The sequence below is a fragment of the Hevea brasiliensis genome, chromosome 9 (genome assembly GCF_030052815.1).
Source record: "Hevea brasiliensis isolate MT/VB/25A 57/8 chromosome 9, ASM3005281v1, whole genome shotgun sequence".
Lineage (NCBI taxonomy): Eukaryota > Viridiplantae > Streptophyta > Magnoliopsida > Malpighiales > Euphorbiaceae > Hevea > Hevea brasiliensis.
In genome coordinates this window covers 47,515,574-47,542,814 of record NC_079501.1, presented here as the reverse complement: position 1 = coordinate 47,542,814, position 27,241 = coordinate 47,515,574, and positions in this window count along the sequence as shown.

The window sequence follows — 27,241 nt, the reverse complement described above, 5'->3', positions numbered from 1 at the left end:
TCCGTTGGTTTTCGGGTTTTGGTCAAAACTACAAACTTGTAGATCTATGTCTTATGAAACGCGGGGCAAAATTTCAGGTCATTCTGAGTTATGTAGACCAAGTTATGGTCATTTTACTATTGCTGGTCAACTTGTACTAAAATTGGTCACTTTAGGTCATTTTAGGTCATTTTAGGTTCGGCCAGTTTTTGGACCCGAACTTGTGCAAGCTGTTTGACTTGCTTATGGTCATTTCTGGGCTTTGGTGTCTTCATAAGACTTGTAGATAACTATTCATGGTTAAAATTTCAGGTCAATTGGACCTGTTTTGAGTGAGTTATGGCCTAAACACTAACTGCTGCCCAAATGGTCAATTTTCAGGCCTCATTTGCACTTAATCCGGATTTGGTCATTTTTCAAGCTACCTTGTAGGCAGAATTTTAGCAAGCTTCCTTCATGAAAGTTGGCACATTTTGTGCCTAGTTTCACCTCCAATTGGTCTCATACCAATTGGAGCCACACACTTAAAGTTATAGGCCTAAAACACAAACTGCCTTATTGAAATTCTTGCATACACATCAAGCATCACTTTTAACACTCACCAAACTTAACATTCAAACCAATTCTGGTTGTACCACAACCTAAACATAATTTATAACATATTATAGGTCATTTTGGCAGCTTGCAATTACATTCAATGTGCACCAACAAGTGCAGAATTTGTCCAACTCAATTTACAACAATTCAATCACTAATTCATGCTCATTTACATGTCCCACTTCACACCACCATACATACACTCAAACTGCCATAACAACCAGCACATTTTAACATCATTATTCCATAAACCAAGCATGAATTCCAGCATTCCTCAAGAGTTAGCAAACTGCCACAATGGTACACTTACATTCCATTACTTTCCAAGCTTTAAATTTCATTTTACATTTACATGTACTAAATGTACATTACCCAAACAATTTCCTACACAATATACATTTAATCAATCATTTAATTCACCATTTACAAGCACAAATAAACTGCCTTCAAGGTGTTTCCATGGCTGCCAAAAGTACACATTCACATTCAACATCAAACCTCAAAAATTTCTTCATAAATCAAGCACCCATAACATCCTTACAAACTTAATGAAGCAATAACCCAAAAATACAAACTTACCACTTTGGAAATTCTTCAAAACCTCTCCAAAACCTGGTTTTCTTGTTGCCTATCTACTGCCCATTGTGTGAGGATTAAATTTAATGAAAGAAGGTGCATGGAAAGTGGCTTAGATCAAGCTTTCAAGAAGCTTTAACCCATGCATCCATGGAGGAACTCCATTCTTGGTTTCGGCTGCCCTTTTGAAAGGTTGAAGAAGATGAAATATTCTACCCATTTTAGCTCTTAAGTGTCCCACATAATATTTATTTAATCCCCATAGTGCTCCACTTACATAAAATCAATTATTTTATATGTTTAAATATGTTAATTACCTAATTTGAACTCTATTTTTGCTATTTATATTAGGTACCCCTAAATTAATTTTTCATTATATTTTCCAAGTGTAATATTATTTATTTTTAATGGACATTTAGGTCAAAAGACAACTTGGGGTGTCAAATGACCGCAATGCCCTAGTTCGGGTTGCATTCCCGATTTTTCGGTAACACCGGGTTTTGTCCGTTTTTTCGATTTCCCACTTTTCTTTGTACTAATTATTTAATTTTTATTTAATATTTCTAATGATATTTATACTTCAATAGGGGTCTATTTAATTCCTAAAAATATTTTCTAGGGTTCCCCGCGGTCCAGGGCTGGTCAACAGTCCACGCAGTGACTTCCCGGTGCGGTCACCCATCGCTAGGGTTCTCGGCTCGCTTAACTTGGTTACATTTCTTTGCTATTATTTTTCCTTTGTTTTTCTTGTGTTTTCTTCTCTTGTATTTCATTATTTTATGTCTCACTCATATCAAAGTGTAGTTCTAGGCATCTTAGCTGTCCGGACAACACTGGTTACCGGAACAGTAGAACGCACTACCGAACATAGGGGTGTTACATTATGTAAATCCAATTAGTATAAGGCCAATTAGAGGTTAAACTAGATATAAAATGCAACAACTTTGGTCAAGGAACCTATCCCAGAAAACCAAACTAAGTGGCTCTAAAAATTGACCAAATCCGGGTAGCACAAATTCTGCCTGGGCAAAATAACCAAACGAACAGTGTTTATTCATTTGGTCATAACTTAGTGTAGAAAGGTCCAATTGACCTGAAATTTATATCAATGGAAAGCTGAGGCCATTTAGAACAATTTTCATGTAGAACATAATGTCACACCTTATCCCTTGTAAGGCACGACATGTTCCCGTAGCATACTTAATGAATCACCGAACTCCACCTACCGATAACCCATTAGTTATGCTACAAAGGATTTTAAAACAAACCATAGCTTTTTATCTTATCAATTCTTTTGCAAAAAACTGCATGAGAATAGTTAAAATTCCATGTAAACATTCATTGGAAATAATAATAGACTAAATATTGCAGAACTTATATTTTCATAAGTCTCAACGTAAAATATAAAATAGTTACAAACTCAAAACGTGATAGCAATGCAATGCTTTTAAATACAAACTACTCAATGTCCATGCATCCATACATATAGGTACAAAATACATCCAAAGGAATCACAAGGGTATACCTAATGTAAATACCCACAAATAATACCAAAATGCTGCTTTCAAGTCTCTCACTTGGCAGCTTTCTCCTTTCCCTTACTTGCGACGGCATAAAGAAGCTATCGCTGAGTATATCACTCAATGGTGCACAACTAATAACTTTAAAACTTAAGGTAAAACACAATTTTTCAAAGCATAATAAATCATATTTTTCTTAAGCATGAAAACCTCACAATAGTTCTAAGTCCATAAAGGCCATTTATTTGAATAACATTTCAAATGAGAAATCATACGTTATAAATCACAATTCACAAAGCATTAGTGCTGCCAACATCAACACACAGTTTAGGCCATGACACAAATTTCACGATCAGTGTCGTGTTGTACACCGCGACAAAGTAATCTCAACCTCACTAACCATTATTAATCAGGAAAGGGCTAGCTAGCTAATGAGTACTCATGTAGTCTTACCCCACTAACTGTTATTAATGGGAGGCATAATCAATATCAATTATCAACCCCAAGTAGCCGTTACTACTGGGGAGTTCTGAAAGGGACTTTCATGCTAACTGTGGTTTCAAAACAGTTTCCAAAAATTTCCCACTCAACAATCACATTTATAAACCAATAAACACATTTAAATTCATCATAATATCCATATAAAGGTGGCAATATCCAAATTTGTTAAATGCAACAGAAAAACCATATTTTAGTCAAAGTAAACTTGTTCAAAGCAAACTCATTCAATTTAACACATTCCAAGCAATTTACAAGTTTAAAAACGAAGAAAATGTTAGTTGTGCACAAACCTTCAATAATTTTCCTTCCTTGTCACGTACTTTTCCTTGTCCATTCCAACTTCTTTTTCTACTAAAAATACACAAATAGAATACCTCAATACCAATCTCAATTGCTGCCAAGAACTCATTACATGCATTTCTAATGCCTCCTAAGTTAGCTTTGAAAATTTTAGAATATGTTGGTTTTGGGATAGCTTGGTGCCCCAATTTTTCAACCCAATTTTTACCTAGTTTCGATCATAATTTGGTGAGGTGTTCTTCATGAAAATTGTTCATTTAGGTCTTAAATTTCTTTTCCTTTTTAAATCTCCTAATTTGGAGCTGTGTAGCTCAAGTTATGACCAAAATACAGTTACTGTTTATGTCACTATTCATTTGGCAGATTTAGTTCTGGTAGATTTATCGATCCAACTTCGTTCAGCAATTTGATCAAGTTAAGTCCATAATTTGGTCTAATGTTCTTCATACGAAATGTTCTACTATATCTTAGGTTTTCATCGGTTCAAGAATCTCCTAAATTGGAGTTTTCTAGAGAGAGTTATGGCTATGCAAACTTTACTGTTCATATAATAAATCTGCAATTTTGTAGATTTGGTGATTCAACTTTGCTCAGCAGTTTGATTGGGTTAAGTGCATAATTTAGCCTCAAGTTCTCCATATGAAATGTTTTACTATGTTTTAAGTTTCCATCAGTTTAAGAATCGCCTGAATCGGAGTTTTTGAGAGAGAGTTATGGCCATGCAAAATTTACTGTTCATATGGTCAAATTCTACAGGTTCCAGAATTTTGTCTCTAAGATCAAAGCTCATTTCGGATAGCTTAAAGTCATTTTCAGGGCAGGGTATCTTCACAAATATTCTAGCCATATGTCTTAAGTTTCATTTCCAATTGGTTTCACACCAATTAGAGCTGTGTACCTCAATTTATGGGCTGTCAAACACACTGAACTCAGTGTGCAAATTCTGCCCTCGGTTCAAATTTTTCATTTCTTCAACTATTCCCTGTAACCAACCTCAATTCACATTTAATTCATCCAAAATGACTATAATTTAGCATTGACACATTAATGGCACTTTCTAGCACAAAACTCATAATTTTCAAACACCAAAGTTTGTATTTTTCTCTAATCCTACCATTTCATTACCTCCATTCATCAACCCAATGTCAATTCAAACTAAATAAACCTCAAATGACCATAATTTAATACTACACACACCAATATCACTCTCTAGCATCAAAACTCCAATTTTCCCATGAACCCTAATCTCCAATAATTAAATTTATACACATTTCATGCAATTTCTTTACTCTAATCATACGTACTACTTCAACTAAGCTTGATTTCATCATCATTTTCATTGAAATATATCAAACCCTAATTTTTCTCCAATTTGGCCAAAACCCTAGTTTAGGTTCTATGCATGTTTCCTTTCATTTTCTTATGAAATTTCATCATAATCTAACTTAATTTAAGGTTTGTATAACAAAATGAGCATTAAATAACTCACCTCTTGATGACTTCCTTCCAACTCCCCAAATCTTCAATTTTCTTCTAATATGTTGTTTCCCCTTGCTTTTAATCTCTAAATCAAATATTAATTTGATGCTCTTTACCAATTAGATGCAAAACCCATAAAGGAAAAGCAAGGAATTGAGTTTTGAGAATGGGTGTCAATGGAGAAAGAAGGAAGAAGAAGAAAGAAAGAAAGAGAGAAGGAGAGAGAGTGGGTGGTAACTAAATGGGAAGAAAAAGGAAAAAATGGCTTTTTAATTTGTCTTATCTTTTGTATATATTTATTCCCAAAATTAGTTTATTTCAATTAAAAAATTTAATTGTGTCAAAAATGTCATCAAACTTACAATTTTATTTCATTTCTTTTTTTGTATATTTACACTAAATTTTTCTCAATATTTATTCATAATTCAATAATTTATTTTTATTTAATTAAATTGACCTTTTGGTAAAAAAAAAAAATCAACTCTTAAAGTGAATTGACCAAAATGCCCCTTATCGGTCATAATCCCTCTTTTACAATATACTTGGTGAATCCTTATATTTTTGGATCACTTAAATTTTTATTGGGTCTATCTGTAACACCCTCCCGGTAACCACTCTATACATTCTACTGTTCCGGTGACCGGTGTCGGTCCGGACAGCTAGAACGTCCGGAAAAATATTTAAATTAAAGTCGGGAATCATAATTAACTCAAATATTAATAAGAAACACTTAGTAAAAATTTTAGAAATAAAATACAACCAAGTAAAACGAGCCGGTGCCCAAGCGATGGGTAACCGGAGGGAAGTTGCGGTTCTCGCAACGAGGAGCCCTAGACCCGGGGGAAAAATTGTAAAATAATTTTTGGGACTCCAGAGAAGGGTTACTGAGGTTCCCATGGCATTAGAATGCCAAGAAAATACCTAGAAAAATTTTTCAATCGGTACAGACGATTTTGACCCGTTAAGCCAAACGGAGGGCATTTTGGTCATTTCGCCTTCAGAGGTGATTTTTGGCCGACTTGTCCAGTTGAGTAAATAATTAATATGACATAAAATATGAATAAACATTACTAAAAATGAAATTGGAAATGAGTAGTGGAGAAAAGAGAAGAAAAATCAATAAAATGCAATTTATGACATCAATGTGATGTCATTTATAATTTTCAACCAATCACACTTAAGCCATTATTTGACTAACTATTAAAAGAGATAAGAGAAGACCAAATTCAACAAAATTTCAGCAGCCATCCTTCTCTCCTTAGTGCAGCCGAAATCACTCCCATACACCCTCCATTGATGTGCCATCAAAAGCTTAATTTCTCCTTTGTTTCCACCATAAAATCATAACCTAGCTTCACTAAAATTTGCCCTAGCACCTAGACAAAGCTCTTGGCAGCCAACAAGAGGAAGGAAATTGAAGTTCAGGGCTTGGAAAAATTCTGCCACTTGAGGTTAGTGCATATATACACTTAAACCTTTTAATTTCTATGTTAAGGACTTGAAACCAAAAGTATTTGTGAATGAAATGAACCAAACTCATATGTATGTTCAATATAGAATTCGGCAGCCCTATTGAAGGTATAGGAATAAGTGTTTTGTTGGTCTTAAAGTGGACTAAAAATGATGTTGAGGATATATATATATATATATATATATATATATATATATATATATATATATATAGGTGATGAATTGGTATGCTAATTAAGGCACCTTGTAGAAATTATATTGTGAAGCTAGGGTTTTGGGAAGTAAAAATTAGCTTGGCTTATGAAATTGTTAAAGTACATCCTAATGGTCAATTAGTGACCATTTGAAGGAATTTGACCTTAATTGGGACTGGAATGAAGCATGGCAAAGGGAAGGTGTGTGCTGCCTAGAGGGTGCAGAATGGTGACTGAAAATTCAGTCCAATTACACAGCCATAACTTTGGCTGTGTTAGTCCAATTGGTGTTTGGCCAATTGGACACGAAACTAGGTTTATAATGGCACATTTTTGCTGAAGAAACCATGCCCAAAGGACCAAAGCAAGAGGACCAAAACTTGGCCCCAATCCGGAACCCTGAAACTGATTCTGCAGAATTGGCCAAATGAACAGTAACTGTTCATTTGGCCATAACTCACTGTAGATTTGGTCAATTGACCTGAAATTTTTAAAGCAACAAGTTAAGACATAGACAAACAACTTTTATGAAGGAACCTACCCCAAATTATGGCCAGAACCCATCCAACCAAGTGACTCTAGTTACTGTTCATGCACTGTAGATATGGTAATTTTCTGCAGAATGCACATTCGGCCAGCTTGGGTCTTTGGACCATATCTAGAGCTACAAAACTCAAAATGGAGTGATTAAAAAAAGGAAATTCAACTAGACAAAATAAGGAACAACTTTCATGTTTTACATTTCTTCAAATTCCTACAGTAACAGTGTCCAATGGAACAGTGAAGTTGACTCACCAAAACTGAAAATTCTGCTTGTGTTGAGTTACACTTTGGAATGGTATTAACACTTAATGCCAATAAGTTTTAAACACCAAATGTGGTATGTTGGGAGTGCCAAAGTCAATGTACACATTTTTATTCTAAAAGTCAACATTTTTGTTGACCAATGATGAATAGTGACACCAAAATTTTGAAATTCACAAATTGAAGAATTTAAAAGTTTCAAATGCCCTAGTATACCTAACAAGATTGGTTTGGATAGTTTGGCATGCCAATAGGGTTCAGTTAGCAGTACTGCACATGGCAAAAATGCCATTATGTGATTTCATGGCTTTTAGCCATTCTGACTTTGCATTGAGACTTGGCCTTGTGCCTGAGATTATTTACAGTTTGGTAGCTGTTCTGTTGCACACCGGGTGATGCATATGCGACCGATGGTGTGACGGCCCGAGGTACTAGATACCCAAAGGCGGTTACCCGTTATCCATCCAATGCTTAGTGTAGGTTACTTGGGAAACCAAATGAATGAAAATGAGCAATGTAGAAGAAATAAATGAATGGATATACAAATACATGACAAACAAAACATGTACATGCAATACATATTTATATCTGTTATTTCTTGTTATTTTATTATTGCATCACTAAGCATTATTGCTTAGCGCGTTGCTTTTGCCACGTGTAGGTACTGGAGATCCTGATCGTGAGCCCAGTAGACCACAGACTAGGTGAGTCCATCCTGCAGTTCTGCGCAGTGTCCGTGTCACCTCACTACCTGCAGTGCATTGGTAGGGCACTAGGTGTCATTTTGTCATTTTGATATTTTGTAGCAGATTTTTACTTTCTCATATGTATTTGAACTCATGTAATATATTTTAATGTCCATGTAAATAATGAAAGTTATGACTATGAATGCAAAATTTGAGCATGTATTTATCGCTTGTATATGAGAAATGGATGTTTGTGAAATGAAAAGATTATTGAGAATTTGCTATTGAGAAATATTGTTGAGTTTTGGATATTGGAGTTTGAGATGATGGAATAAAAATATTGGAAGTGTTTTTAACAGGTTCCGAAGAACGGTTTTCTCCATTTTTAGCCAGACTCACTGGATTTTCTTTAAAATTTTCGGAACCTTAAATGAATGATACTTTTGATAAATGGTTTAAATAAATTGTATTTCATAAATTATATGCAAAAGCATGATATAAATTAATTGAGGAATATTAGAGTGTGCCGGTACACCGTGTGGCATTACTTACTTGGGTATACCGTACACGGGTAAAGGGTGTCACATTTAGTGGTATCAGAGCACGGTTTAGGCGTTTCTGGGCCTAGATTGAGTCCATACCATGAATTGCATTTGTAAGAGTCGAGGTGACACTAACGCAGATCTGTTTATCCTTCTTATTTTGAATAGGATATGGACCCTTCATCTCAGAGAGCCGTTGAGGAGGAAGTGGAGAGTCATGCTCCACCTGCAGCAGCTGAGACTGGGGGCATGAGAGAATCTGCTCCGCCAGCTCAAGCAGAGCTGCTCGGCCTCCACAGCCATGTTTCAAAGAAATGGCCGACTTCTTTAGACAAGTGGCCGGGTAATGCCAAGACCACCACCACCACCACCACCCACTCCAGTAAATCACACCGAAAAGGCTAAGGAAGTTTGGAGTGGACTTTTATGGCAAGAGAGAAGATGACTCATGGTAGAGAATTGGTTGAACAGAGCAGAGTACTAAAACAACTTCACCGCACTCCAGCAAAACCCGAAGCTGCCATCTCTTTACTGCAAGACGATGCTTATGAGTGGTGGGACACTGTGTCCAGTGAAGTGTAGCCAGAAGCTGTAACCTGGGACTTCTTCCTCTCTGAATTCAAGAAGAAATATGTGGGTACTGTATACCTAGAAGAGAGAAGAAGAGAGTTTATTAACTTGAGGCAGAGACAGTTGTCAGTGACTGAATATGAGAAGGAATTTGTCCGATTGAGCCGTTATGGAAGGGAGATAGTCCCTAATGAAGCTGAAAGATGCAAGAGATTTGAAGAGGGACTAAATGATAACATCAAGATCCAGCTCACTGCCTTGGGAATCACAGAATTTACCAAGTTAGTGGAAGCTGCAACAAAGGTGGAAAAAGTAAGAATCAGTGAAGCGGACTGTAAGGGATAGGCAGAAGAGGGGACCAGTCGTCTAGTTCCGCTCCTGGATTTGGGAAGAAGTTTAAGGGTCCTCCTGCACAGAGTTCGGGTCAGCCACAGGGCCAGGGTCAGTCTCAGGGGCCCAGGCCACAGTTCACCCCTAGGAGAGGTCAGTCCACACCATCAGTGGGCAGCTCTCCAGGGATGGGGTTCAGGGGACCAGCCCCAGCATCTTCTGCATGCCCACACTGTCAGAAATGGCATAAGGGGGAGTGTTGCAGAGTGACTGGTGCTTGCTTGAGGTGTGGGTCAGCAGAGCATCAGTTGAGAAACTGTCCACGCAGAACTACTACAGCTGCTCCAACACAAGCGCATGCACCTACCTCGCACTACGAGAGGTAGAAAACTGCAAGTCCGAGGTCATGGACCATCACAGAGGCCTGCATCTGAGCCAGCAGAGAGGCCTGACAACAGACCACCAGCAAGAGCTTATGCTATTAGAGCTCAGGAGGAGCAAGATGCCCCGGACGTCATCAGGGGTACGTTCTTCCTCTACACTACACCTGTGCATGCATTGGTGGATCCAGGATCCACTCATTCCTACATTTGCATCAACCTACCCGTAGAAAGGGGGATACTGATAGGGTAGAGTGACCAAGACATTCTGGTCACTAATCCATTGGGCCACAGTGTAGTGGTGAACAAAGTATACAAGGGTTGCCCGTTAAGGATTCAGGGGTATGAATTCTTGGCAGACCTGATTGAGTTGCCTTTCCATGAGTTTGACGTGATTTTGGGAATGGACTGGTTGGCACGACATCAGGCAATAGTTGATTGCAAATCAAGAGGATTTCTCTAAAAACTCCAGGGTAATGAAATTACAGTTGTGGGTGAAAGGATGATTTCTTGTCCAATGTCATCTCACCATCATTGCAAGAAGAATGATGAGAAAAGGTGTGAAGCCTACCTTGCACATGTGGTGGATACTAGGCGTGCTAAGCCAAACTTGAGTGACATACCCACGTGAGAGACTTCCAGTATTTCTGAAGAGTCGCCTAGTTTGCCACCGTAAAGGGAAGTCGAATTTGCTATTGAGACACTGCCGGGTACAGCACCCATTTCCATTGCTCCTTATAGGATGGCACCTACTGAATTGAGGGAGTTGAAAACTCAGTTGTAAGAGTTGCTGGATAAGGGGTTCATACACCCCAGTGTGTCACCATGGGGAGCTCCAGTGCTGTTTGTAAAGAAGAAGGATGGGACTTTGAGGCTATGTATTGATTACCGGCAGTTGAATAAAGTGACTGTGAAGAACAAATATCCGTTGCCTAGAATTGATGATCTTTTTGATCAGTTGAAGGGAGCAGGAGTATTTTCTAAGATTGATCTCGCATCGAGGTATCATCGATTGAGGGTGAAGGATGCAGATGTGCCAAAGATCGCATTCAGACCCGATATGGGCATTATGAGTTCCTAGTGATGCCCTTTGGCCTAACAAATGCACCAGCAGCATTCATGGACCTTATGAACCGTATCTTCCATCCATACTTAGATCGGTTCATAGTGGTCTTTATTGATGATATTTTGGTGTATTCCAATACCAGGGAAGAACATGATGAGCATTTGACGATTGTTCTGCAAACCCTGAAAGAAAAGAAGCTGTATGCTAAGTTGTCTAAATGTGACTTTTGGCTGAATGAGATTGCATTCCTTGGACACATAGTGTCACCGGTGATGGGATTAGGTGGATCCCAAGAAAATAGAAGCGATGATGGAATGGAAGCCTCCCGAAACACAACCGAGGTCGAAGCTTCTTGGGGCTAGTGGGTATTACAGAAGATTTGTGAAGGATTTTCCTAATAGCCGCAATGACCAAGTTGTTACACAAGAATATCGATTTGGATGGAATGAAAATGTCGCAGTTTTGAGAAGTTGAAGGCTATGTTGACAGAGGCACCAGTGTTAACACAGCCAGTGTCAGGAAAGGACTTCGTGGTCTACAGTGATGCCTCACATAATGGGTTAGGGTGTGTATTGATGCAAGAGGGGAAGGTGATCGCTTATGCTTCCAGACAGCTAAGACCACATGAACAGAACTACCCTACCCATGATCTAGAACTTGCAGCAATTATCTTCGCACTGAAGATATGGAGGCATTACTTGTATGGTGAAAAGTGCTACATTTACACAGACCACAAAAGCCTGAAATACTTGCCAACCCAAAAGGAGCTCAACCTTAGACAGAGGCGATGGATTGAGTTCCTGAAGGACTATGACTGTGTAATTGACTACCACCCTGGGAAGGCAAATGTAGTTGCTGATGCTTTGAGCAGAAAATCCATAACAGCCTTGAGATCATTGAATGCCCGTCTATCTTTGGTTCATGATGGACCTATCTTGGCTGAGTTGCAAGTGAGGCCAAACTTGCTACAGCAGATTTTAGATGGGCAGAAGGTAGATGAGAAGCTAATGGCTATTATGAGCAAAATCCCAGAGGGAAAAGCAACTGACTATGAGGTGAAAGCAGATGGGTGTCTGTATTACAAAGGAAGACTGTGTGTACCAGATAATGGGGAATTGAAAGCCAGTATTCTAAAAGAGGCACACACCAGTGTATATGCTATGCACCCAGGAAGTACAAAGATGTATCATGACCTGAAGCTTCAGTATTGGTGGCCTGGTATGAAAAAGGACATAGCTGACTATGTGACTAAATGTTTGACATGTCAGCAAGTCAAGGCAGAACACCAAGTTCCATCAGGTTTGCTACAGCCTATACGCATACCTGAATGGAAATGGGATCGGGTCACCATGGATTTTGTAAGTGGTCTACCTCTCACCCGGAAGAAACATGATGCAGCATGGGTGATAGTTGATAGATTGACAAAGTCAGCACACTTTCTGCCAGTTAGGACTGACTACTCACTAGAGAGGTTAGCAGAATTGTATATTAGTGAGATAGTTAGACTGCATGGAATTCCACTTTCCATCATATCTGATCGAGACCCAAGGTTTACATCGAGATTTTGGAAGAAGTTACATGAGTCCTTGGGTACACAACTCCATTTCAGCACAGCTTTCCATCCTCAGACGGATGGGCAATCGGAAAGAGTAATCCTGTAAACAATTGAAACCCATGAAATTGATACAAATATAGAATCGAAATGATAATAATAACATGAAATATTTGTCGTGTCCTTGAGGATATCTTTGAGGAGTTGTGTCATTGAGTTTGAGGGAAGTTGGGATAGATACCTCCCACTGGCAGAGTTTGCATACAACAATAGCTACCAAGCTAGCATTCAAATGGCCCCATATGAAGCACTATATGGGAGAAAATGTAGAACTCCAGTGTGCTGGACTGAATTGGGCGAAGATAAGCTGGTAGGGCCAGACCTGGTGAAATAGACTGAGGAGAAAGTGAAACTAATCAAAGCAAATCTGAAGGTTGCTTCTGCATGCATGTAAATCTTATGCCAACTCAAGAGAAAAAAAATAGAATATGTGGTTGGCGACAAAGTGTTCCTCAAGGTGTCACCATGGAAGAAAGTGTTGAGGTTTGGAAGAAAAGGTAAGTTGAGCCCTAGGTTCATTGGCCCATATGAAGTCATTGAACGTGTGGGTCCAGTGGCCTATAGGCTAGCTTTACCACCAGAGCTGGACAATATTCACAATGTGTTTCACGTATCCATGCTCAGAAGATACTGCTCAGATCCTTCACATGTCATCTCCAGAGAAGAAATTGAAATACAACCGGATTTGACATATGAAGAAGAACCTCTACGGATCTTGGCTCGGGAAGTGAAAGAGTTGAGGAACAAACAGATTCCACTGGTGAAAGTGCTTTGGAGGCACCACAACACCGAGGAGGCAACTTGGGAAAGTGAAGAGACGATGAGGCAACAGTTCCCTCAACTGTTTGCATCAGGTAATTTTCGAGGACGAAATTTAAATTAGAGGGGAAGAGTTGTAACACCCTCCCGGTAACCACTCCGTACATTCTACTGTTCCGATGACCGGTGTCGGTCCGGACAGCTAGAACGTCCGGAAAAATATTTAAATTAAAGTCGGGAATCATAATTAACTCAAATATTAATAAGAAACACTTAGTAAAAATTTTAGAAATAAAATACAACCAAGTAAAACGAGCCGGTGCCCAAGCGATGGGTAACCGGAGGGAAGTTGCGGTTCTCGCAACGAGGAGCCCTAGACCCGGGGGAAAAATTGTAAAATAATTTTTGGGACTCCAGAGAAGGGTTACTGAGGTTCCCATGGCATTAGAATGCCAAGAAAATACCTAGAAAAATTTTTCAATCGGTACAGACGATTTTGACCCGTTAAGCCAAACGGAGGGCATTTTGGTCATTTCGCCTTCAGAGGTGATTTTTGGCCGACTTGTCCAGTTGAGTAAATAATTAATATGACATAAAATATGAATAAACATTACTAAAAATGAAATTGGAAATGAGTAGTGGAGAAAAGAGAAGAAAAATCAATAAAATGCAATTTATGACATCAATGTGATGTCATTTATAATTTTCAACCAATCACACTTAAGCCATTATTTGACTAACTATTAAAAGAGATAAGAGAAGACCAAATTCAACAAAATTTCAGCAGCCATCCTTCTCTCCTTAGTGCAGCCGAAATCACTCCCATACACCCTCCATTGATGTGCCATCAAAAGCTTAATTTCTCCTTTGTTTCCACCATAAAATCATAACCTAGCTTCACTAAAATTTGCCCTAGCACCTAGACAAAGCTCTTGGCAGCCAACAAGAGGAAGGAAATTGAAGTTTAGGGCTTGGAAAAATTCTGCCACTTGAGGTTAGTGCATATATACACTTAAACCTTTTAATTTCTATGTTAAGGACTTGAAACCAACAAGTATTTGTGAATGAAATGAATCAAACTCATGTGTATGTCCAATATAGAATTCGGCAGCCCTATTGAAGGTATAGGAATAAATGTTTTGTTGGTCTTAAAGTGGACTAAAAATGATGTTGAGGATATATATATATATATATATATATATATATATATATATATATATATATATATATAGGTGATGAATTGGTATGCTAATTAAGGCACCTTGTAGAAATTATATTGTGAAGCTAGGGTTTTGGGAAGTAAAAATTAGCTTGGCTTATGAAATTGTTAAAGTACATCCTAATGGTCAATTAGTGACCATTTGAAGGAATTTGACCTTAATTGGCACTGGAATGAAGCATGGCAAAGGGAAGGTGTGTGCTGCCTAGAGGGTGCGTAATGGTGAAAATTCAGTCCAATTACACAGCCATAACTTTGGCTGTGTTAGTCCAATTGGTGTTTGGCCAATTGGACATGAAACTACGTTTATAATGGCACATTTTTTTTGAAGAAACCATGCCCAAAGGACCAAAGCAAGAGGACCAAAACTTGGCCCCAATCCGGAACCCTGAAACTGATTCTGCAGAATTGGCCAAATGAACAGTAACATAACTCACTGTAGATTTGGTCAATTGACCTGAAATTTTTACAGCAACAAGTTAAGACATAGACAAACAACTTTTATGAAGGAATCTACCCCAAATTATGGTCAGAACCCATCCAACCAAGTGACTCTAGTTACTGTTCATGCACTGTAGATATGGTAATTTTCTGCAGAATGCACATTCGGCCAGCTTAGGTCTTTGGACCATATCTAGAGCTACAAAACTCCAAATGGAGTGATTCAAAAAAGTAAATTCAACTAGACAAAATAAGGAACAACTTTCATGTTTTACATTTCTTCAAATTCCTACAGTAACAGTGTCCAATGGAACAGTGAAGTTGACTCACCAAAACTGAAAATTCTGCTTGTGTTGAGTTACACTTTGGAATGGTATTAACACTTAATGCCAACAAGTTTTAAACACCAAATGTGGTATGTTGGGAGTGCCAAAGTCAATGTACACATTTTTATTCTAAAAGTCAACATTTTTGTTGACCAATGAAGAATAGTGACACCAAAATTTTGAAATTCACAAATTGAAGAATTTAAAAGTTTCAAATGCCCTAGTATACCTAACAAGATTGGTTTGGATAGTTTGGCATGCCAATAGGGTTCAGTTAGCAGTACTGCACATGGCAAAAATGCCATTATGTGATTTCATGGTTTTTAGCCATTCTGACTTTGCATTGAGACTTGGCCTTGTGCCAGAGATTATTCTACTTGGTAGTCGTTACAGCACACCTGGTGATGCATATGCGACCGATGGTGTGACGGCCTGAGGTACTAGATACCCAGTGCCAGTTTACCCGTTATCCAGTCCAGTCGTCTAGTGTAGGTTACTTGGGCAACCAAATGAATGAAAATGAGCAACGTAGAATAAATAAATGAATGGATATACAAATACATGACAAACAAAACATGTACATGCAATACATATTTATATCTATTATTTCTTGTTATTTTATTATTGCACCACTAAGCATTATTGCTTAGTGCGCTGCTTTTGCCACGCGTAGGTACTGGAGATCCTGATCGTGAGCCCAGTAGACCACAGACTGGGTGAGTCCATCCTGCAGTTCTGCGCAGTGTCCGTGTCACCTCACTACCTGCAGTGCATTGGTAGGGCACTAGGTGTCATTTTGTCATTTTGATATTTTGTAGCAGATTTTTACTTTCTCATATGTATTTGAACTCATGTAATATATTTTAATGTCCATGTAAATAATGAAAGTTATGACTATGAATGCAAAATTTGAGCATGTATTTATCGCTTGTATATGAGAAATGGATGTTTGTGAAATGAAAAGATTATTGAGAATTTGCTATTGAGAAATATTGTTGAGATTTTGGATATTGGAGTTTGAGATGATGGAATAAAAATATTGGAAGTGTTTTTAACAGGTTCCGAAGAACGGTTTTCTCCATTTTTAGCCAGACTCACGGATTTTCTTTAAAATTTTCGGAACCTTAAATGAATGATACTTTTGATAAATGGTTTAAATAAATTGTATTTCATAAATTATATGCAAAAGCATGATATAAATTAATTGAGGAATATTAGAGTGTGCCGGTACACCGTGTGGCATTACTTACTCGGGTATACCGTACACGGGTAAGGGGTGTCACACTATCTCAATTAATTTTCTCTTTATTTTTGGTCCTCAAGGTGTCTTTGAATAGTACTAGTCACGAAAAAAAATGATACTATTCATAACTCGGAGGTTCAGGGTGTTACAATTCTCTACTCCTTCACAATAAAATTTCGTCCTCGAAATTTACCTGGTCTCATTCTCTAAATAGCTGTGGGTGCTACCTTCTCATATCCTCCTCCTGCTCCCATGTAGCCTCCTGGCCTGAATGATGGTTCCACAGCACTTTCACTAGAGGTATTTGCTTGTTCCTCAGCTGCTTCGCCTCATATGCCAAAATCTTTATGGGCTCTTCGTCATATGTCAGGTCTGGATTCATCTCAATCTCTTCTACTGGCAAAATGTGAGAGGGGTTTGATCTGTACCTCCTCAACATGGAGACATGGAAGACATTGTGAATCTTTTCCAAATCCAGAGGCAATGCAAGTCTATATGCCAATGGACCCACTCTTTCTAGAACCTCATACAGCCCAATGAATTGAGGACTTAGTTTCCCCTTTCTACCAAACCTCATGATCCTCTTCCGTGGGGAAACTTTCAAGAACACCTTGTCACCCACACTGTACCGAATATCTCTTCTCTTTAGGTCAATGTAGGACTTTTTTCTATCCATTACAACTTTGAGTCTGTCTCTAATGAGCTTAACCTTTTCTTCTGTCTGCTGCACTAATTCTAGGCCAATCAACTTCCTCTTGCCCACTTCATCCCAACACAAGGGAGTTCTACACTTTCTGCCATAAAGTGCTTCATATGAAGGCATCCCGATGCTTGACTGATAACTATTATTATAGGCAAATTCAAATAAAGGCAAGTGTGTGTCCCAACTCCCTTTAAACTCATCACACAGGCCCGAAGCATATCCTCCAAAATGTAAATGATCCTTTCAGATTGGCCATCTATCTGTGGATGGAATGCTGTACTGAAGTTCAATCTAGTTCCTAGGGCTTTTTGGAGACTACCCCAGAATCTAGAAGTGAACCTCAGGTCTCTGTCTGACACAATAGACACTGGCACTCTATGTAACCTCACCACATCATCAATGTACATTTTGGCCAATCTTTCTAGGCTGTAATCCATCTTCACTGACAAAAAGTGTGCAGACTTAGTTAATCTATCAACAATAACCCAAACTGCATCATGATTCTTTTGTATACGTGGAAGTCCTGTCATGAAATCCGTAGTGATTCTTTCCTATTTCCACTCAGGAATTGGCAATGGTTGTAGCAACCCTGCAGGCACTTGGTGTTCTGCCTTTACTTGTCGACAAGTTAGGCATTTGGCAACATATTCTGCAATGTCTTTCTTCATTCCTCTCCACCAATAGTGCTCTTTCACACTTCTATACATTTTGATTCCACCGGGGTGCATTGCAAAAGGTGAATCATGTGCTTCCTTTAAAATGGTCTGCCTCAGTTCAACATTCTCAGGAATGCACATTCTGCCCTTATATAACAACAAGCTCTCATCATTTACTGATAATTTTGGTTTCTTGCCATCCCGAGCCTCTTCCATCAACTTTATATACTTATCATCCTTCTGTGCAACAGCTTTAATTTGTTCTGCCAGCATTGGCTTCACTTGCCAAGTAGCTACCATCTGCCCATCTTCATTAATCTCCAAATTAGTATACAATGCCCTTAATTCATATACCATGGACAAAGGAGAAACCCTCAAACTAGCCATAGTCTTGTGACTTAAAGCATCAGCTACAACATTTGCCTCTCTAAGCTGATATTCTTGTTAGTAGTATGCCCTAGAGCATATCATTTAGTATGTATCTTGTACATATTTTTATTAATAAAAGGCATTTCCACTTTTCCGTTTACATAATATATTTATGTGTAATAGAAAAGGTCCATTGATATTTTGTTAGAAATATTATTCTTAAGTTGTTAAGAATATGAGTGATAATATTTCTAGCACGAAGTATCATAAATAGGTTCACAATCGAGGATACTTCATAATAAGGACATGACTTATCCAGAAAGATTGTATTCATGTTTGTTCCCAAGTTATTTATATGAGATATAAATAAGATGGAATGGTGAGTCTCATGCCATATAACAAACATGATAGGCACTTATAAATGATAAGTAGGCCGAACCAGTGACACTTATGACAAGCACATGGAGTTTACTCTTGTCAATGTTTTGTAATAAATCATATCAGTGCATATAATCTTTAGACCTGAGATAGCACAGTTATCTTGTATAAAGGTAGTTTGAGTTTGATACTGCTTTCATACTTGTACTGTGTATGGGTATATGGGCATGTGTTGGCTCCTACTAGTTATATATGGAGGTAGGTGTTGATCAAGATGGAATCTGTTCCTCTAAGTAAATAGAGATAAAATCCTATGTTCATTTAATTGTTCTTGATGTTTCAAGTTCCTGGCCAGGACAGATAGATTTATTCAGAAAAGAGTTTCTGATGAGAAAATCTTTTTAATCAAGAACTGGAATTAAAAGAGAACATAACTTTAAAATTCAGATTTGAATCACATTTGAATCACATTCAAACAACTTTTAAAATTCAGATTTGAATCACATTCAAACAACTTTTAAAATTCAGATCTGAATCAAAATTTAATTGTATGATTAAAACTCTAATTAAACAATTTAATTATTGCTTAACACGCCTTTCTTTCGGTTTTTTCGGCTGTAGGATACGCAACTTGGGTTTTACTACAACTTATGACCACTTCTACCACTAACTTGGCTCTGATAACACTTCAGAATAAAGGATCTAAAAAGTAGCACATGACGTTGTGTCTAAAACTTCCTCTACCTTTCACCAATGAAGGGCTCAAGCGTTTACTAGTTTCTAGCCGATATACCACTTTGTTGAGAAAAAAGATGGCAGAAAACAAAAAAGAGAAAGGATGGGAAACATTTAATACAATATTATTTCTTAACCAGATATCTAAGAGACCTATAATGACATGGAACAAAACTAAAGTCCTTTGATGTTCTCGACAATCACAATAGATGGTGTGGGTTTCTAGATGTTAATTGCATAGGTCAGTGCCATTTCTTACTAGTTCTTCTCTAAGATTTTCTACTTCTAGTCTATCAGTTAAATTAATGCATAATAAATAAAAAACAACACGCTCAATATAAGTAGATATAAGTAAACATAATTAATAAAGAGATTTCTGATGCACAGGGTCCCTATTTAGGGCAAGTGCAGAGCATACTTATCGTACTATAATAAACAGTATTATGGAACAGTATTTAAATAGTAATACTTACAGAGCTACAGTCTTCATCCCAACCAGTAGGGATAATAGATGAGCTTGGTATGTTTACAGATGGTGGAGAAGAATAGTGAACCCAATAATCGTACTTACCAGATGGTTGTCCAAGAAGATCCACAGTAGTCAAGGATAGTGTTTCAAGTTCTTGGTTAAGTTCTTTTGCGTGATTAATTAAAACATCTATCTCATTACTATCTCGAGAGAAAGCAGATTGAGATTGAGAAAATACAATATATTTTATTTATAACAAAATAAAAGGCAGAATAGAGAAACTTTGAACAAGAACTTTTACAGAGAAAAACATAAAGACTTTTATTATATACTGCATTTTGCTTGGTGAGCAGGGTGGGAATCCTTCTTATAGGAGCTGGAGATAATCTTCTGGCGTCATTGCGGACGTCACTTTTATTGGCAGACAAGGATGAGTGGTTGGCTAGCAGTAGTGGATGGCTGTCAGTTGTGTGTCTTTTAGGCATGACAGATGCTTTAACATAGACACTTTTAGTACTGATAAGTATCTTCATACCCTTTACAGTCCATAAGGGTCTTGGTTGTCTTCAAAGTATTGTCCTTCTATGTTAGTGTCAATGTCACTTTCTTCTTTGTCGTGGGCTCTTGAACACTCAACCAAATCTTTTGCTTTTGAGCTGGTAACTTTTGAGCTGGCTTTTTTGTCATCTTCTGATAATGCATTAAACAACTGTAGGCAAAGCTCGTCTTTTGGTACCGACTTGAGTAGATCTTTGAATAGGTCAGTAAGATTAGAAGAGACTAATGGACTAAATACTGATGGCTTTTTAGCAAGATGAATTAGTCCTTTGGAGGAGTAAATTGAAGGCGGTTCAAAGAACTCACATTTATCCCACCATTTAATTAGAACTCTTTGAGTTAACCATAGAACATGCTCTGTAGAGAACTCAAAAAATTTTTTATATTTCTTTTTTGAGATAATATAATCTCATCTAACTATCTAGGGAATTTTATATAGGATAGTGAATAATAGTCTTGGATCCTTTAAGGATTTATTCGAGTCAGCAAACTGCTCATAGACTTCTCTGACCTTATTAGGTAAAGCTATAGGAAAAAGTCCCCAATTGAAAAACCATTCATAGAACCAAGAGGGAAATTCCCAAGAATCTTTGTCTAACTGGAACTGTATAAACCAGCTAAACTTCCTTTGCCTATTTTTATATATTAAGGCTCAAGTCCAGGCTTGCATATAATCAAAATAATTAAAGTACATCAGTTTTTTGAAATTTAATTCCTTTTGTTTGAATAGAGAATCTCCCCATTCATCATAGGATATTATCCTTTTAATTATGAATTTGCTGAATACCCACTCATTAGCGGACCTTTCTGTTGGAGAAAAGACAACCGAATCAGTTTTTGCTAAGATGGCTTGGTAATAAATGTAGTCCTTGGGTAAATAAGGATTCACTGTATGGTGCTCAGTGTAAAAATTGGCAACCTCATAAGGTTTTAGGTCCTTATGTTTTTTATCCATTGGCATAAGGAAACAGTAGTTGATAGGGATGTAGGTGTAATTAACCTCTTTTGCATTATTGGCTTCGATGCTGACAGCATAAGCATCTTCTCTCAGTTTATCCACTATTTTAGGCGGAGGAGGCGATACCTCATGGGTTCGCTTTAAGGGAGTCATTGGTGCCTTTGAACTCATGTCCTGTAAGAAATTCACGAGTTAAAGAATTAGGCAAAGAATTATTTTCTCCCTTGAAGAATTCTATATCAAAGTCAAATGCAAATAAGATGGCTTGCCATCTAGCGAAGATTTGTTTTGAAGCAATGTTTTTAACATCTTTTAAGAGTATCTCTTTAGCACTCTTACAATTAACCCTTATAAGGAATTTCAGATTTAATAAATCAGATTCAAACTTTTGTATACAGAGAACTATAAATAAGATCTCTTTTTCAACAGTAGAGTAATTAACTCTTGGTCCTGTCTATATACCGCTGGTAAATCTAACCAGGGTTTCACTGTTGGTAATTCTTTGTTTTAGAATGCCTCTATATCCTTTGTCAGATGCGTCTATTTCTACTATCTTAAAGGCTTCAGGATGAGGAATAGCGAGAAAGGGTAATGACTTGACTCTTTGTTTTATTTTTTTGACAGATAAGGTGTGTTCTTGGGTCCAAGGTAATGGATTCTTTTTCAATCTTTGGAAAAGTGGTTTGGAATCTTGTGCTAAACTTTTATAAAAGTTAGCAACATAATTGAGGCTACCTAAAAATCTCTGTAATTGGGTCTTGTCTTTTATTTCGTCAAGAAATTTATCAGCAAGCTCAATGGCTTGATCTATGGGAATAATAGATCCTTTTTCTATGTTATGTCCTAAAAATCTTACTTTAGTCTAAAAGAGTTTTATCTTCTTGGCTGAGACTACTAGACCATTTATTTTTACAATTTTGATAAACATATTTAAGTGCTTAAAATGTTAATCTATTGTTCTGGAGAAAATAAGAACATCATCAATGTATACTATTGCAAATGTTGAAGAAGCATTAAATATTTCATTCATAATTTTTTAAAATTATGATGGGGCATTTTTAAGCCCAAATGGCATCACATGTCATACCCTACTCCCCCGTAAGATGTAACATGATCCTGTAGTACACCTAATGAATTACTGCACTTCGCCTACCGATAACCCATTAGATATACTACAAGGGATTTTAAACCAATTTTCGTGAAATTTAAAACATCGATTATAATCTGGTGTTATAAAACTTTTCAAAATCTGAAGTGAAATAGCTAACACATTTGGATTATTGGTAATTTTTGTAAAAATTTTGGCAGAGTGCCATCTGTATTTTGGAATAAAACAGTTCTTAAAAAACTTGTAAAAAGCACTTCAAATATATTTCTCAATCTCAAACTCCAACATTTAATCAACTCAATATGTTTCTCAACTCAAATCCACAGTACTTTTTTAGTATTTTCAAAGGCTGAAACAAAAGAAATATATCAAAAATTTTACAAGTCAAAATAATTTACAACTTATTTTACAACTTCAATGTACAATTTTAAATTTACAACTGCTCAAAACCAAGAACACTATATACATACAATGAACATACATTATAATATAAAATGCAAAATATGGTATACTCAATATACCCGATGAACTCTCAATATAGCATTAGCAGCCTAGTCTACTGCCCTGTCAGTCTGTCTACCTGCGATAGCAATGAAAAGCTATCGCTGAGTAAAATTTACTCAGCGGTGCACAATAACAATTTGAATGCGATATATGATTCTTTTATTGACAATTCACAAATTAAATAATTCATAATTCCATTTCACATTTTACAAAGTTCATATAACACAAATTTGATCAAACAATTGAATAACACAGTTTTTCCAATCAATAACACCATTTGATCAAATAATTGAATAATACAGTTTTGCCAATCAATAACACCATTTGATCAAATAACTGAATAATACAGTGTTGCCAATCAATAACACAATTTAGGACATGACACAAATTTTCCGCACATGCCATGTTGTACACCAAGACAAGACACACTCACCCCAATAATCAAAATCAGTGAGGGAGGAAGCTAGCTAAATAATGAGTACTCATCCACACTCACCTCAGACTGGCAAGCCAAAGAGGGAGGAATATAATAACAGTGTCATGCCAAGTATGAATCAAAACAATTCCAAATCACAATATTTCATACAATTCCCAAATCACATTTTATCTCAAAATTTCCATTTGCAAAATAGGCAACACAATAATTTCCAAATAAGATTCTCAAAGCCAAAACAATAAAAAATTATTCATAACTCATTTCTCCAAATAATTTTTTTAATAAAAGCAGTGAATATAAAAAGTATTATGCACAGACACAATTTAAAACTATAATGTTCAAATAAATTTTTAAGTAGAAAATAAGAAATCAAAATTATTGTGCACAAACACAATTTAAAACAATAACATACAAAAAATCATAATTTATTTCAATTGAAAAATTCAAAAGAAATAACTATTGTGCACAAACCTCTGATAACTATCTCTTGCCTCTGACTCAGTGTTTCCTTCTCTTTCCCTGAGTCTTTGCTAACTGAAAAACACAATTTGAAGTGTTTCAGTACTCATTTAAACTGTCTCTAACAATAAGGCTTAATACTTAATTTATTGAATTTTTATTATCTCCTTAGTCAACCAAAGATGTTGACCCTCGATGCAGTCTAGGTGAATTAGGTTCTAATGTTACCAATATGTCACATTTGTAGCCTTTTAGTATAGGTACATATTACCAAATTCATTTCCATGTATATTGCGTTTTATTGCAATTTGTCGGATTCCGGTATACTAATTTGACCTAGCCAGATGACCTAGTTCCCTCGGTTTTAAGGTTTTGGGCAAAACTACAAACTTGTAGATCTATGTCCTATGGTAAGCGGGGCAAAATTTCAGGTCATTCTGAGTTTACTAGACCAAGTTATGGTCATATTACTATTGCTGGTTAGAATGTACCAAAAAGGTCACTTTAGGTCATTTTTAGGTCACTTTTGGTTCGGCCGGTTTTTGGACCCGAAATTGTGCAAGCTATTTGGCTTGGTTCTGGCCATTTCTGGGCTTTGGTGTCTTCATAAGACTTGTAGATATATGTCTCAACTACTCATGATAAAAATTTCAGATCCATTGGACCTATTTTGAGTGAGTTATAGTCAAAAAACTAACTGCTGCGCAAATGGTAAATTTTCAGGCCTTAAATGCACTAATTCAGATTTGGTCATTTTTCAAGTCACCTTCCAAGCAGAATTTTGGTAAGCTTCCTTCATTAAAGTTGGCACTTTTTGTTCCTAGTTTCACCTCCAATTGGTCTCATACCAATTGGAGCCACACGCTTAAGGTTCTAAGCCAAAACACACACTGCCTTGCTATTCATTGTTCATCACTCATCAAGTACACATCCTATGCCTACCAAGTTAACTCTTACACGTCATTTCTGTTTTGTACCTTACCATTAACACATTTCACAACACCTTTTTGGTCATTTGGCAGCTTGTAACCACACTCAATATGCACATTATTGAAGGAACGGAAGCGTGAAAAACACAAGATTATACCATTGAATTCAAAAATTTTCACCTAGGGTCACATGCACCATGCAAGATTTATTTTTATCTATTTGATTTCAATGATAAACAACATATTAAAACTCTTTTAATATGTTTTTGGATCTGTATTTGCCATTTAAGATTTTAAAATTAATCAGATTAATTTTAGAACCCTAGATTAAATCAAGAATGATTACACTAACCTCTTGATGTCTTTGGCGTGTCTGCCTTTGAGATTCATCTTCAGGACACCAGATGTTGTCCCTCTAGCTTGTCCACACCAAGAACACCTATGGCAGCCCTTGAACAGCTTCTAAAGCCTTTTCTATTAATTAGAAATTCAAGTTCTGCCTTTTAAGAGATTAGAGATGTAAACAGGACACTAGAAACAATTTCTAGTGTTCTTAATTCAAGAGATTGATGGCTAATCTCTTTGAATTGATGAGAGATGAAGAGAAATAGCTGGAGAGGCTCAAAGTGGCGTGACAAATGAGAGGAGAGGCTGCTGGTTATTTTTCTTTTCATAACCACACTTAAATAGCTAGGTTAACACATTAAACCCTAGCCACATGTCACCTTTTGATTAGCTCTAGGTTTAAGTGACCCAATCACATTGTGCCAAGTGTCAAACCTATATTTAATCATGATTTTAATCATCATACATGATTAAAAAATGTTTGGCAAGCTTATGTGTAATCCCATGTGTCACCATCTCATGGTGCCACGTGTCACACTGTGAAATGACCAAAATGCCCCTGTGAACCTTCATAATAAGGACATGACTTATCCAGAAAGATTGTATTCATGTTTGTTCCCAAGTTATTTATATGAGATATAAATAAGATGGAATGGTGAGTCTCATGCCATATAACAAACATGATAGGCACTTATAAATGATAAGTAGGCCGAACCAGTGACACTTATGACAAGCACATGGAGTTTACTCTTGTCAATGTTTTGTCATAAATCATATTAGTGCATATAATCTTTAGACCTGAGATAGCACGGTTATCTTGTATATAGGTAGTTTGAGTTTGATACTGCTTTCATACTTGTACTATGTATGGGTATATGGACATGTGTTGGCTCTTACTAGTTATATATGGAGATAGGTGTTGATCAAGATGGAATCTGTTCCTCTAAGTAAATAGAGATAAAATCCTATGTTCATTTAATTGTTCTTGATGTTTCAAGTTCCTGGCCAGGACAGATAGATTTATTCAGAAAAGAGTTTCTGATGAGAAAATCTTTTAATCAAGAACTGGAATTAAAAGAGAACATAATATTCATAGCAAATGGAGTTTGACATAAACCATGACTCCAGCTTGAGTTGGGATTTTGTAACAGAGAGATTCTAGTGCATGGTAACATATGATTATAGGTTCATTTAAGGTAAACCTCATTACTAATTGGGTAGCCATGGCATGCTATGCTAGGTGTTAACCATGGTCTATGAGGTTCACAAAATGATTTAGAGAAATCATTTATGGTAAGAAAGAGCTCTGATGATATTAAGAGTTGATATCATGTCTCATTGCCAATTAGTGATGAGCCTAATAAGTCACACACATACACAAGTTATCACCTATTTAAATATGATTTAATTAATTAATTAAAGAGTTTAATTGATTAATTAAATAGGTTTGGTTTGCAATTAAATTGCAAAGTCCCTAGCATGACTTGAAACCAAATCTAGATTATTGGATGTGTAGTATAAATTAAATTTATATTTAAAGTGTTTAAATATGAATTTAATTGATGAGAAATTAATTAATAGAGATTAATTAATTAATTTATATTTGATATAAATTAATTAGAAGAAGAAAATAATTATTTTGGGTTAAGAACTCAAAATTAAGACACAGGGGCATTTTGGTCATTTTGCAGTGTGACACGTGGCACCATGAGATGGTGACACATGGCATAACACATAAGCTTTCCAAACATTTTTTAATCATGTAAGATGATTAAAATCAAGATAAAATATAGGTTTGACACTTGGCACAATATGATTGGGTCACTTAAACCTAAAGCTAATCAAAAGGTGACCTGTGGCTAGGGTTTAATGTGTTAACCTAGCTATTTAAGTGTGGTTATGAAAAGAAAACATAACCAGCAGCCTCTCCTCTCATTTGTCACGCCACTTTGAGCCTCTCCAGCTATTCTTCTTCATCTCTCATCAATTCAAAGAGATTAGCCATCAATCTCTTGAATTAAGAACACTAGAAATTGTTTC